The sequence below is a fragment of the Choristoneura fumiferana genome, chromosome 23, assembly GCF_025370935.1.
Source record: "Choristoneura fumiferana chromosome 23, NRCan_CFum_1, whole genome shotgun sequence".
Lineage (NCBI taxonomy): Eukaryota > Metazoa > Arthropoda > Insecta > Lepidoptera > Tortricidae > Choristoneura > Choristoneura fumiferana.
In genome coordinates this window covers 4,818,248-4,831,943 of record NC_133494.1, presented here as the reverse complement: position 1 = coordinate 4,831,943, position 13,696 = coordinate 4,818,248, and the positions used below count along the sequence as shown (strand labels likewise).

Genomic DNA, 13,696 nt, shown 5'->3' with positions numbered 1-13,696 from the left:
AAATACGCTTCAGTCAGACCTTGCCCATCGATTGCTGATGATTATTTGGTTTATTGGTTTTCTATACCTGCGTAGACGAGCTGCGTAGACTGCGTAGAGGCGCTGCGGTAGCCAACAAACAGCAGATCAAGGGTTTGGAAGCGGGTTGCTAGTAGAAGTGTACTAGAAAACAGTTGAGAGCTTATGAATCAATTGAAAACTTCAACGACAAAAAAGGTTATAACCTACTTTTTTTCTATAGGGGTTGCTGGTAGCTTTTACCCCTCCCTCCTTGGCGATGCCCTTGGCGGCAGAGGGGGCGTAGTTGAGCTTCGTTTTCATGCCATATGCTACCACATGACAAGGATCATGCTTCGCCCATTTCTAATAGATAACTTGTCCACAGACCCGTGTGCTGGCGTGACCTGCCCAGACCCCGCTGTGCCAGTTAGACGATCACCGCGCCCGTCTTGCCGCTGCGCTGAGCCGTGCCCGCTCGAGTTCTCGCCAGTTTGCGCTTCCGACGGCAAGACTTACTCCAACGAGTGCCAAATGCACCGAGAGTCCTGCCGTGCCAGGAAACAACTAAGGATCATATTCAAAGGACAGTGCAGCACTGGTATGTAGGATTAATTTATTGTCAAAGATTTTTTTAAATCTATTATAGTATTGAGAAAATTTAGGTGAACATCCTCTTGTTGACAGAACTCTATCTATCTATACCTATAATAAATGACTAAGAAGAGAAAACGGGTGTTAAAATTGGCCGTCGAGAACTTCGACCAACAATAAGTATAACTGATTGATCGAAGGTCGAGAATATAAAAATATTATATAAGTATACATATTTGCAATGCATATAGTCACTATATGAGTCACATCACGATAATAGGTACTTTTCTCTGCTAGTATCAGTACTTGTAGCTATACTTAATCTACTTATGCTTAGGGAAAATGTGAAGCATTTTAGCTGCCGTATCTTTTACGTTACCAAAATCGACGATCGTGTCCATGAATAAAAAACAATTTACCTTGGCACTCCGTTATAGTCGTGTGTGGTGTGGAGGTCTTCGTAGCAGCACACGGCGGCCACGACGTACAAAATACGCGTTCTTGAATCTACATAAGCACGACGACGTCTGTACACGCGTCAATGTGTGCGTAAGATACACAGGGCTGACTATCGCAAAACCCTAGTATAGTAAACGGCACGAAGTAGAACCCAAAATATATTACTCTCTGTTCACATTTGTCTCAAACGAACGAGAGGGAAATATGATTTTAGGCTCTACTTCCGTACCGTCTACTGTACTATAAACTTTGCTATAAGTATCTACTACCAATCACATTTAAAGGTACTTATATGTAGGTATGGCTTAGATGTGCAAATATGTAATCGTTAATCTTACCTATTTTTTTAAACCTACTTAAAATGTGTCTGTCTGTGTATTTCAGCATTATTATTTTCAATTACAATAGATATACGACTACAAACTTAAATGAATTATTCGGTAGGTAGTTATTTCATGTATTAATCGCGATAATTTCAGAAATCATTATTTATTTATAAAGGAAGTAGGTAGTACCCTTACCATTTCGCAGAATTATTGCTCCAGAACTTAGTGCCGTGCGTGCTGCCGACATATATATATACTGTAGTCTTTGGCCGACATACATCGCGTTGCGCACCCGACTGCTTTCCTGCGGTTTTCTGCAATCTGCGCTTGAGGGGTGGGGTAACTCGAACCGGTGGGGGCGGAGCGTGGCCATTCTGTACGTTAGTACTAATTCTGTGGTAGCAGGTTACTGTGGTTGAACCGCTTCGCGGGCCTTACCAATACTTATATTGTTTCTCTCTGCGCTACAACGCGTTAACTTTTCGTAGTTTCCCTTAAAATGTACCTACCATCCTTCTGTGAGGCGGTGATATGTCTAAATTTTCCTTCGATACCAGGTATTAACCCTTGCGCGGAGGTCGAATGCCGGCACGGCGCTGAATGCCGGGTGGAGGGGGCCGGAGTCGCCGTGTGCGCCTGCCCGTCCCTGCGAGCCTGTGTTGCGGCCCGTGTGTGGATCGGACGCGCGCACCCACGACAGCGAATGTGAACTGCGCCGCGCCGCCTGCCTGCTTGGTCGCGAACTACGCGTGTTGCACGCCGGACCCTGCGGTAATATCGGCTTAGGATTCTTTCCTTTTTGGTATAATGGTATCGCATGGTATCGTTTCGCAAATAGACCTTTGGGCGTCTCCTGCGTTACCAAAATTGTCTCTGGCGTTACCAAAAAATCGTACTTCAAAAAGATATTTCTCGGTTTAATCGGTTTAACTTACGTAGGATGTCATGTATTCATGTACACAATCTCTTAAATTACAGAAAAACATGTTTACTTACATAAAACTGCAATTGTTTGAAAAATGTCGCGGACAGATTAGTGTCGGCAAAAAAATTGATTGGCCCAGGTACCTAATTATTATCATAACACACGAAACTTGTTTAGCGTAATCTTGTTTGGCCTAACATCGTAGTGTGAGTAATTTCGCAGTTCTAATCTACCCTAACCGACTTTTCTGTCACCAGCTCGTTTCTTTGTGAGTTCACAGTTTTAATCTAACCTAACCACCTAACCTAATTTTCTGTTAGGAATCCTACTTCCTACTAATATTATAAATGTGAAAGTTTGTGAGTGAGTGAGTGAGTGAGTTTGTGAGTATGTTTGTTACTTCTTCACTCTGAAACGGCTGGACGGATTTTGATGAAATTTGGCAAAAAGATAGTCAATAACCTGGATTAAAACATAAGATACTTTTTATCCGTTGTTCCCACGGAATAGGGATAAAATCTTGAACTAATAACTGCTGGGCTTAGAGTTATGAAATTTGGTATGTAGATAGCTGGACATCTGGAATAACACATAGGCTACTTTTTATCCGATATTCCCACGGGATAGGGATTCTAAATCTCTAAATAACAACCTCTGGGCTTAAAGTCATGAAATTTGGTATGTAGATGGGTGGACGTCAGGAATAACACATAGGCTACTTTTTAGAGTCATGAAATTTGGCTTCGGTGTTTTAATTTAACGTCAATGAAAACCACGATGTAATTTTAGGGCATTCCTACGAGAATTTAATAAAATCCCGGAATTTCGATTCTAATGCTGTATCTAACGATTTACGAGTGCGAAGCCCGGGTTAATGCTAGTTCATACATAAAATTATAAAGATGAATCGCGGCAAAGTTCGGTAGTCAAGGGCCCGCAGGTCTTTTACTGATTTCTTCATAATTCAGTAGCCAATTGGGGGTCATCCATAAATTACATCACACCAATTCTGCCCCTTTTTAGCCCCCCTGTCACATCTACCTAATGCTATGAAAATCACAATTATTTTGTTCCTGTGACCCCCTCCTAAATTTGTCACGTAATTTATGGATGGCCCTTGTCCACTACAAGTGATTTATTATAGGTTCTAACGGCATCTGCGCCGGGCGCGTGTGCCCACACGGCGGCGAGTGCGTGGCGGCGGGCGGCCGCGGCGTGTGCCGCTGCCCGCGCTGCTCCTCCACGAGTTCGCGCCCGTCTGCGGCTCCGACGGCATCTCCTACGGCAACCGCTGCAAGCTGCAGCTGGAGGCGTGCCGGCATAGGCGAGACGTGCAAGTGCTTTACGACGGACCGTGCAGTAAGTCGGGCTTTTTTGGTCTTCAAAGTGTTTGATGGTTGTGGTTCTGGTGAGCTTTTTAGTGCTAAGTTTTTACTATACGCCCAAGCGGTGCCTAGTTACCCTAGCCCCGCGCAATATGCATTGCGAACTTGGAGAACAATGTTACTCTAGCTCCACACTGCTCGCAAAATTGACCGAGGTTAGGAGGATACGATAGTGTTGGAGAGGCACTTTGTCTTACTTAGTCCAACTCGGTTGGTACTTCGGTCAACTTTCCGAGTACTTCGTCGAGAACTTCACGAGCAGTGTGGAGCTAGGTTACAGTGTAACATTTCGAAAGTATTTTTTTAAGTCTCACGATGCCTTGTGCACGTGGCCAGAGTGCTCAATGGAACAGAGGGGCCGGCCTAGTTGTACCCTTGTCACAGTAAACTTGAGTAAGAACTTCAGACAGTTTTCTTTACGTAACGAATAAAATAAAAACACTTGATTTACGTATGCCATTAAGCATACCAAGGCAAACAAAAGACTCCGTAAAGTCAGTTGACCTTGGATCCAATGGGATGCGACAGACAGCTTGGGAAGGCAATTAGAGTTTTGCTGAACTACTTCTTATTCTGTAGTTCCATTCCTCAAGAGGAAAAATGGTAGCCTTGTAGGGTTCTGTCTCTCATAGCCCATTTACTGTAAGCATCTGGAGCGATGAAGCTAAGAGAACCTGATGGTATTTTTTGCTTCTTGTCTTACTGTTAAAGTGTAGTCAGCTGCAGAGAAAAGTACGCCCGGTGTGGATACCGCTGTTTAAAGGGGGGTGGTATCTGTTATTTCCACCAGAGGGAGTCACCGAGGAGACAAATAATAGAAATCGAACCACTCTTATTGACAACGTATATTGCGACTGACTCGACGCGGGGCGCAGCCGCGTTTACTAAAACTACCCACATATCCCTCCACCTTTATTTCTTACAATTAACACCACTTAACTCACTTAGAACTACTTAGAACTAAAAGAATTGCCGATAGTCTACTTTATTGCGAGAACGTTTCGCGGCAATCACTGGCTGTGCGGGAGCCGACGGTTCGGATGCTGGGGCCTCTGGCGCGGCGGCCGCAGGGGCCGGTGACTGCGCAGAGTGGTCGTCGGGGCCCGGCTCACACTCGAGCCAGCGCTCGGCGTCCGCGTCGCTCCCGTCAGACGCGCCCAACGGCTGCTCGACGCTCGTGCCGCGCTCGCTGGCTGCAGGGCCGAAACGGCGCTGGGCGGCGTAGGGTGAGCCAGTATTACTGGAGGCATCAATTGAAGCTCGCTGGCCTTTGGTGACGCTGCCGGTGCATAAGATGTCTCCCCGCCGTTCTCATTCCGCTCCTCTTCCCCCTTATATTTAAGGATTTGATTCGCATGTTTTTTTATGTTTCGGTTCAAGTCGTTTATGTATATAATGTACACCGATGTACCCAGCTTCTTTGTTATCGTTCCTTGATCCATTGTTTTTTTAAATTGTCAGAAATTCGCACTAATACTATTTCACCCACACTGAAATTAACTTTCCGATTGCCGCGATAGTGTTCACTTTGTGCGAACTGTTTTTGTTTTACTAGAGCATCGAGTGTAGCATCGGATGAGATGGACTATGTGGAACAATGAGATCCAATCTGCTTCTTAGTTTACGCCCAAATAGTAATTCTGAAGGGATCTGTCTGTAGTACTGTGTTCTGAGTTTCTGTAATGGAATAAAATTCTTGTAATTTTATATTAAAATCCTTAGCCTTTACTCGCGATAGTATAATTCCTTTAATGGCTCGCTTAATTATTTTTACATAAATCTCGCATTGACCATTACTGGACGGGTTATAAATGGGGGAGGTTATGTGTTTTATTCCATTACGAGAACAAAAATCGTTAAACTCCTTGGACACAAAGTAAGTACCGTTATCCGAACAAATTGTGTGAAATACCCCAAATCTCGACATCACCTCGCATAACTTTTCAACAATTATCCGAGTATTGTAACCGTTGGACACATCGAAACACTCGACCCACTTAGAGTACGCATCAACTACCACTAAAAATGTTTTACCATCGATCGGTCCCGCTAAATCAATGTGCACGCGATGCCAGCTGTGCGGCGGGAAGGGCCAGGGCGTGAGCGGGGAGCGGGCGGGTGCGCGGCGCAGCGCGCTGCACACGCAGCAAGTGGCCACGCAAAGCTCGATGTCAGCTGATAGCCCGGCCCACCAAATCCTATCACGGGCTTGACATTTCATTTTCTGAGACCCTAAATGACCTTTATGTAGTTCTAGAATAACTTTTTTGCGCAGGGAGCACGGAATAATTACTTTATGGCCCCTCATAAGTAGGTCGTCCTCTACGGCTAGCTCGTGGCGGATTTCAAAATATGGTTTTAAAGCTAATTCAACTACTTTGGTGGGCCAGCCTTGTAAAATAAACAGTTTCACCTTTGAAAGCACCTCATCCGTGCATGTACCCGCTTTTATTTCTGCAAGTGATAAGAATCGCTCACCCTCACAAACAAAATTTACGTAAGCTGCCCCGTCCGCCGCCGTGTCGTCCGACTGCGAAACCGGTTCTCCGAGTGACGCCCGGCTTAAGTAATCAGCTGTGTTACGGGAGCTGCTAACGTATTCTATACAGTAATTATAAGCGGATAAAAATATTGCGTAACGCTGCAGACGGTTAGCGGAAACTTCCGGTACCCCCTTTGTTTGGATTAAAAATGGACAAAAGTGGTTTATGGTCTGTCCTTAGAATAAACGGAACGTCTCGCCCATACAAGTATTGATGATACTTGCGTATTCCAAAAATTATTGCTGTTGCTTCTTTTTGGATTTGGCTATACCGCTTTTCGGCTGCAGACAATGAACGCGACGCATACGATATGGGTTTTTCCACGCCCCCTACAATCGTTGACAAAATCGCGCCCAGGCCGCACGGTGACGCGTCTACGGTCAAGATTAGTTTGCTATCGGGATTAAAATGTGCTAAATTTTTTTCCGATGCTAGCTCCCGTTTTATCGCCGAAACTGCAGCGTCGTGTTCATTGCCCCATACCCATGGGCAATTTTTCTGCAATAAGTCATGTAAAGGACTTAGTATTGATGAAGCATTCTTTACAAAGTTCCTATAATAATTTACTAGACCCAAAAATGATTTTAATTCTGTAACGTTACTTGGGACTTTTGCTTCTAAAATAGCTTTTACCTTATCGGGCGATTTATGAATTCCTTGTTTGTCAACAATAAACCCTAAGTATGACACCGAATCTTGGAAAAAGGAACATTTTTCTTTTTGCAATACTAGCCCAGCTTGTTCCAGGCGGCTAAATACTTCGTGAAGTTTTGCTATGTGTTCGCTTTTATTTTTTCCAGTCACTAAGATATCGTCCAGATAAACTAGAACTCCGTCTAGACCTGCCAGTAACGTCTCCATAGTTCTCTGAAAAATAGCCGGTGCACTTGCTAAACCAAATACAAGTCTAGTGTATTTATAAAGGCCTTTATGTGTGTTTATTGTTGTCAATAACTGCGAATCGTCGGACAACCTTATTTGGTTGTATGCACGCGACAAATCAAGTTTAGAAATTGCTGTCCGCCGCTCAGCTTAGCAAAAAGTTCGTCTATTCGAGGAAGAGGGTATTTCTCAACAAGTAAATGTTTGTTTAATGAAACTGAATAGTCGGCGCATAAACGCAGTGATTTATCTTGCTTAAGAACGGGGACGATTGGACTAGCATATTCTGAATACTGCACAGGCACTAAAATACCTAATTGAACTAGCCTATTTATTTTTTTTCTACCTGCTGGCGCAACGAAAATGGTAATGGACGTGCCCTGCAAAATACAGGATTCGTACCGTCTTTTACTTTTAAATCTACTGCGGAATTTTTGAAACAGCCTAAGTCATTGGAAAATAATTTCGGATATTTTAATGTAATATCGCGTAAGTCTGCCTCGCAATAATTAACTGCGCACAGCTGTAGTTTAAATTTTGACACAAAGTCTCTGCCTAATAGTAATGGACCTTGACCCTTCACCACATACACAGTAATAATATGTGTCACCTTCCTATAAGAAAATGGTAATTTTAACGTACCCAGTGTGTCGATGTGTCCACCATTATAACTCTGTAGAATTAATTTACTTGTTTCGAGTTTGTAGTTAGAAAATAATGATCTATAGCTAGTTTCTGGAATAATGGTTACTGCGGAACCAGTGTCTATTTCAAAATTTAGGATATTTTGATTAATTACGACAGATTCCTTCATGGGCTCGCCCTCGATTGTTCGAATATTACAGACAATAAGCTTACCGTCCACGTCCTCATCATCATCCGTGCCACACTCGACGTAATATTGGCGAGTCACACGTTTCGGACACATCCTCTTCAGATGCCCCTTCACCCGGCACCGCTTGCATACGTGATGCTTAAACCGGCACGCGTCCTGCTGGTGGCCCGCGTAGCCGCACACCGCGCAGGGAGCGGGCGCGCGTTCATCCGCCGGCGCGGGCGCGCGCGCTGCTGGGCGCCGCCGCGGCCGCGCGCCGCCGCCCCGCCAGCTGGAGCACCTGGAGCGGGCGTGCGTCGCCTCCGTCGCGTTCGCTGCTGCTGCTGCTGCTTGGCGAGAACCCAATCGCGCGCTCCGCATATTTTCAGCGGTTTCTAGTGCCATGTTTATTGTGAGCTCTGTCATGTTCATTGTAAAAAGTTTATCACGTTCGGGTCCGTGTACCATTCCGAGCACAAAACGATCGCGCAGGAGCTCGCCGAACATGCTCGCGCTAAATTCACAATGCGCAGCCAAGCCGCGTATGCGTGCTGCCCACTCTGCCATTGTTTCATTTGTGCTTTGAGTCGCATTGTGGAATGTATTTCGTTCCGCAAACCCACACTTTTTGGATTGAAAATGTTCGTCGAGTAACTTCAGTACGTCTGAATAGGATACTTTTCCCAGTGATTCCGGCAGTGCTAAGTCGCGCACTAATCTGTAGGTAGATTCTGCTAAACTACTTAGCAACATGGCGCGCCGCTTAACACCGCCTTTGTCTCCTTCCTCTGTGAAGTCGTTTGCTAGAAACCAATGTTGCAATCGATCCTTGTAAATTGACCACTCGTGCACTTCATGATCGAACGTTGCTAACGCTCCAACCGAAATTTTGGCCATTATTACAACGCGTATAACTTATTTATTTTTTTTATCTCGTCGCCACTGTTATTTTCCACCAGAGGGAGTCACCGAGGAGACAAATAATAGAAATCGAACCACTCTTATTGACAACGTATATTGCGACTGACTCGACGCGGGGCGCAGCCGCGTTTTTACTAAAACTACCCACATAACAGTATCATTCCTCTGCAACTGACTACATGGGTGGCCTTTGATGTATCTAATAAAAATTCTACGACATATTATTACGTGCGTCGTATTCTAATAGCGTGGAATGATACACCGCTTAGTTAAAATTAATCTGTTTCCAGATGGTTGTGAAAACAAGAAATGCGAGTACTACGCGATCTGCGAGAGTGACGGCGTTTCCGAAGCAAGCTGCGTTTGCCCTAAGCACTGCGAGGAAGGAACTGTTAGTAAAATTAACATTTACATCTTATGACACCCTGGTATGTAATGAGAAGAATTGTAATGAAAGGGTAGCTAGAGTCGGTCAAGAAGAAACCAAAGGGAATCAATGAAAAAAGACTGAACCAAGCACCCCGCAGAGACTAATGGAGAAATGCATGCTCCTCTCCCGGATTGTCACCAAATGGTTGAAGCTTGGCTCTGTGGGTAGATAAGAACCCTCCAACCCTGTCCTCCTTAGTAAGCTTCAGGGAGCCGTAAGAGTCAGGCACTGTTTGGGCTCTCCATTCCTAGTTGGTCATAATGGATATTTTACCGACTGCACGCACCATCTCCTATAAATTTAAAAATAAAACAAGTAAAGTAAACTAAAGACAAGATCTTTGGTCCCGGGGTGGCTCAACTCCTAAAAAAGTATGTACTTATTGACGTCTTATTATTTGACGATTTCAGGAGACTGAAGAAGTGTGGTAACGATAATAAAACTACAGCAGCGTTTGTTCGCTGCGTGACGTAGCTTGCCGAGAGAAGCTTCGTCTACACGCCAAACACATGGGTTCCTGTGGTAGGTATTAAGTTTATTAGGATGGAAAGTTTGACGTTTCGATGTTTATTGTTACTCTTCATGCAAATAAATACTTAACGGATTTGATGAAAACAGATGGTTTATAACCTTGATTAACATACAAACTTCATCATCATCATATCATCATCTAGGACGTCCACGGTTGCACATAAGCTCCTTCATGCTTGTTTAGAGCTCAGTTATGCTTTGCGTCATAGAGTACATGTGGTGGTAGCAAACTTTTTTGATCACAGCTTCTTCTGGTCAATTTTTATACACGAACCCTTTTTACTGAGTCAAGTGGGAAGGAGAGCTAGCTCCCTCGCCGTTTGAATGCGAAGAGGGTTTGGCTCCTCCAGTCCCTAGCCCGAGTTCTACAGTCGCTGGGAATATTGAGGTTTACCAAAATGTTTGCAGAATCTTGCGCCGGAGTAGAGTGCCCGGCAGGCACGTGGTGTGCGCGCGGCGCTTGCGCGTGCTCGACCCCGTGCGCCGACGTGCCGCGTGAACCCGTGTGTTCCAACACCCGCGCGACGTTTGTGCACGAGTGTGCTCTACAGCGGCCGCCTGCGAAGCACGCATGCGCGGCGAACCACCTCTACGTGTTGCGTATTACGGCGAGTGCACTGACACGCAGGATGAGAATGCTACTGCTGGTGAGTGGCGGAATATGAAAGGAATATTCTAGAACGAGCGTGATGAGACGGAACAGATGTGCCGCGCGAACTCGTCGCCCACGGAACATTGTGGTAATTTTTAGTAATATATTGAATCAGGCGTTACTTTGCGGAGGTCCATATCAATGAACTAAAAATAATTTCCTTGCTCACCCGCGACCTTACGATAGCTAAGCTTATGCAAAATATGCGTGTTCATGCAGTTCCTCCACCTCCACACTGTAAGAACACACACAAATCACACAAACCCATCTATCACCACCACCACACTACACTGACGCGTTTCGAACTCAAACAGAGCTCATCTTCAGAGTGACACAACCGTACACCATGCTACCAGTTGTTAGACTAACGAACCACAACCACCGTTTTAACTTGTCACTGTAACTCCCCAGTACCACATACGTTTTATGAAACAAAACAAAACTACCCACAAATTATTAATATTTTTTAACCGTCCTTCAAAACTACCTTGATTTTTTATTTATTTACTGTCAAGGCATGTTTTATTAACTACCATTGCTGAAATTAGATCCAAGCCGTAGCAAGGGAGATGCAACTAAATTTACCTGCTCATTAATAATAGACCCATACTGTTTGTATCTAATTATCTCATGCATTCTAAAACATCGAGAGGAAACCCCTTGCCACAATAATGTAACACTTCATACGAATCGGAGTCGATAAAGAATGATTTAGTTCCAACAAATGTTTGGCAAAATTCGACTTATCAGGATGCTCATTCCTATATGCCGAAACATGCTCTTTAATCTAGCATTAAAACTGCGTCCTGTCTGACCAACATATACTTTACTGCAGTCATTACAAGTGAGCTTGTATACCCCGATCTAGTTCCTTTATCTACCTTCTCTTTGTGGTTACAAAGTTTAGAGTACAATGAGTTGTTAGTCTTAAAGGCTACCTTAACATTGTTTGATTTTAAAATACCACAAATTCTATCAGACAAACGACCAACGTATGAAATGCTACACCTATATTTGTTAGAAGACTGCGATGGTAACACGGCGTAAAGCATGCTATTCACTATCCGTGCCTGCTTCTTCTGAACCAAACTATTGACCATTGATTTAGTATAACATTCGACAACGCTATCTGATAAATAGTATTTAACTCTAAATCAAAATCTTCCCTAGAAAGAGGTACAGTTAACAATCTATGTACATAACAATGAAAAGCTGCTAATTTATGCTGCCACGGGTGATTAGACGATGCTGGTATCACGGAATCTGTGTACGTGGGCTTTCGGTAAATTTTGAACTGGTGTTTATTATTAAATCTAATAATTGTCAAATCCAAAAAGTTTAACAAAAAAATTTCTTCTAATTCTTTTTAAATTTTTTTAACATGTTTGTTATTTAAACCATTCACAAACAAGTCGAGCTGTCTCATACTTCCCCTCCAGCACAGAATTAAATCATCAACGTACCTATAATAATACACAATATTATTATTACCCACTATGTACCTATTTTCAAAGTAATCCATAAACATATCTGCCATTAATGGACTCAGAGGTGATCCATTGCTAAACCATCACTCTGTAAATAATACTGTCCATTAAACCGGAAATAATTTTGCTTCATGCATAAAGTTACCAAATCAATTAATTCACAAACCTCCCCAGGATGTAAACGCTTCCTTTCCAAATGGTTTTTAAGAATAACTATTGTCTCACTATATGGTACATTAGTAAATAAACTATCTACATCTAAAGAAAGCAATGTTGCGTTAGGCGGAATGCGGGTACTTGGGGAGTTACAGTGACAAGTTAAAACGGTGGTTGTGGTTCGTTAGTCTAACAACTGGTAGCATGGTGTACGGTGTGTCACTCTGAAGATGAGCTCTGTTTGAGTTCGAAACGCGTCAGTGTAGTGTGTGGTGGTGATTGATGGGTTGTGTGATTTGTGTGTGTTCTTACAGTGTGGAGGTGGAGGAACTGCATGAACACGCATATTTTGCATAAGCTTAGCTATCGTAAGGTCGCGGGTGAGCAAGGAAATTATTTTAGTTCAGTAATTTTAGTGTTTGAAATTTAAACCCGATTTTTGGTAGCCGTTTCAAGCCCTGACATTGAAAGTGTTTTGGTTTACGAATTAGTAGATATTTACAAGTTTTTTTATTAGTTCATATGTCCCGTGTCAGTCTGTCTGTCTGTAGTCAAATTTGCAAGCTTAGATGAATGATGGTCTCGCGCGCTCGCTCGACTAGATACCGCCGCGTACTTGTCAAATGCGGCAACAAATAGTACGCCGAAATCGGCGTACCTGAGCCGAGGCGAGTCAGTCGCGTTGCAAACTGTGCGTAATATGCATGTCCGATTTTTGTTAAATTTGGTCATAAACCGAAGTAAAATGCCAGTTTTCGCAGTGAAACTGTTAAAAATAATACTACAAGAAATAAGAAGGACACTGGGATCACATACATCAGTAAATATCGTCTAATTTCGAAATTACAAAATAAAATAACATGAACTCTAAACGCCATTCTGTGTTGCCGCGTACACAAAAATAAATTCCCGTGGTTGATATTTAATAAATTGAATTTTATTGTTATCATCATTAAATGATGATAAATTTTAATAACTTATTTATTTTTATTTTAAGTATCTAACGTAATATTATATATACATACCTAAGCTAGTTCTATATTATTTAATGTTTATCTTTGTGATATTATACACTGAAGGTGTATAAATTGTTACCCGACACTATTTAATTAAGGGTGAATGTGTCTTAAAATTAAAAAAGTTTTTCGTCTTCCCAGTCAAAAGCCCGATCAGCTGATTTACTTAGCATTACCTACGGGAAACGTAAAAAATTTTTTTTCGTATTTCTACCCATTTTCCTGAAATGTTAACTTTTTACCCGACTGCCCAAAGGAGGGTTATGTTTTTCAAAGCGTATGTATGTATGCATGACCTATGTATGTATATTTTGTAAACAATTATTTTTATTTTAGTCTCAATTAACCTGTACTTATATTAGGTTTAAACTATAGGTGCAACGTGTTAAGTACGCAAAACTTCTTAGTTGGTGACTCAGTCCATGAATTTTCAGTAATATTTGTAAATAGTGAATGTCCTTAAATATATATATTTTTTAATTAAAAGTGAGGCCTGATCATTGATATACCTACATCATACCTACCATTTTTTAAAGAAGAAACCTACGCCTAACCTATACACAAACATATTAATACAT

General features: G+C 42.7%; 1 protein-coding gene and 1 pseudogene across 1 annotated transcript in view; one reads left to right on the top strand and one right to left on the bottom strand.

The window, feature by feature from the left end:
- LOC141441363 (beta-1,4-N-acetylgalactosaminyltransferase bre-4-like) overlaps positions 1 to 13,696 on the bottom strand; it is a 317,885-nt gene that overhangs the window by 236,310 nt on the left and 67,879 nt on the right. The window lies entirely within an intron of this gene.
- On the top strand, positions 349 to 10,486 carry LOC141441194 (agrin-like; annotated as a pseudogene).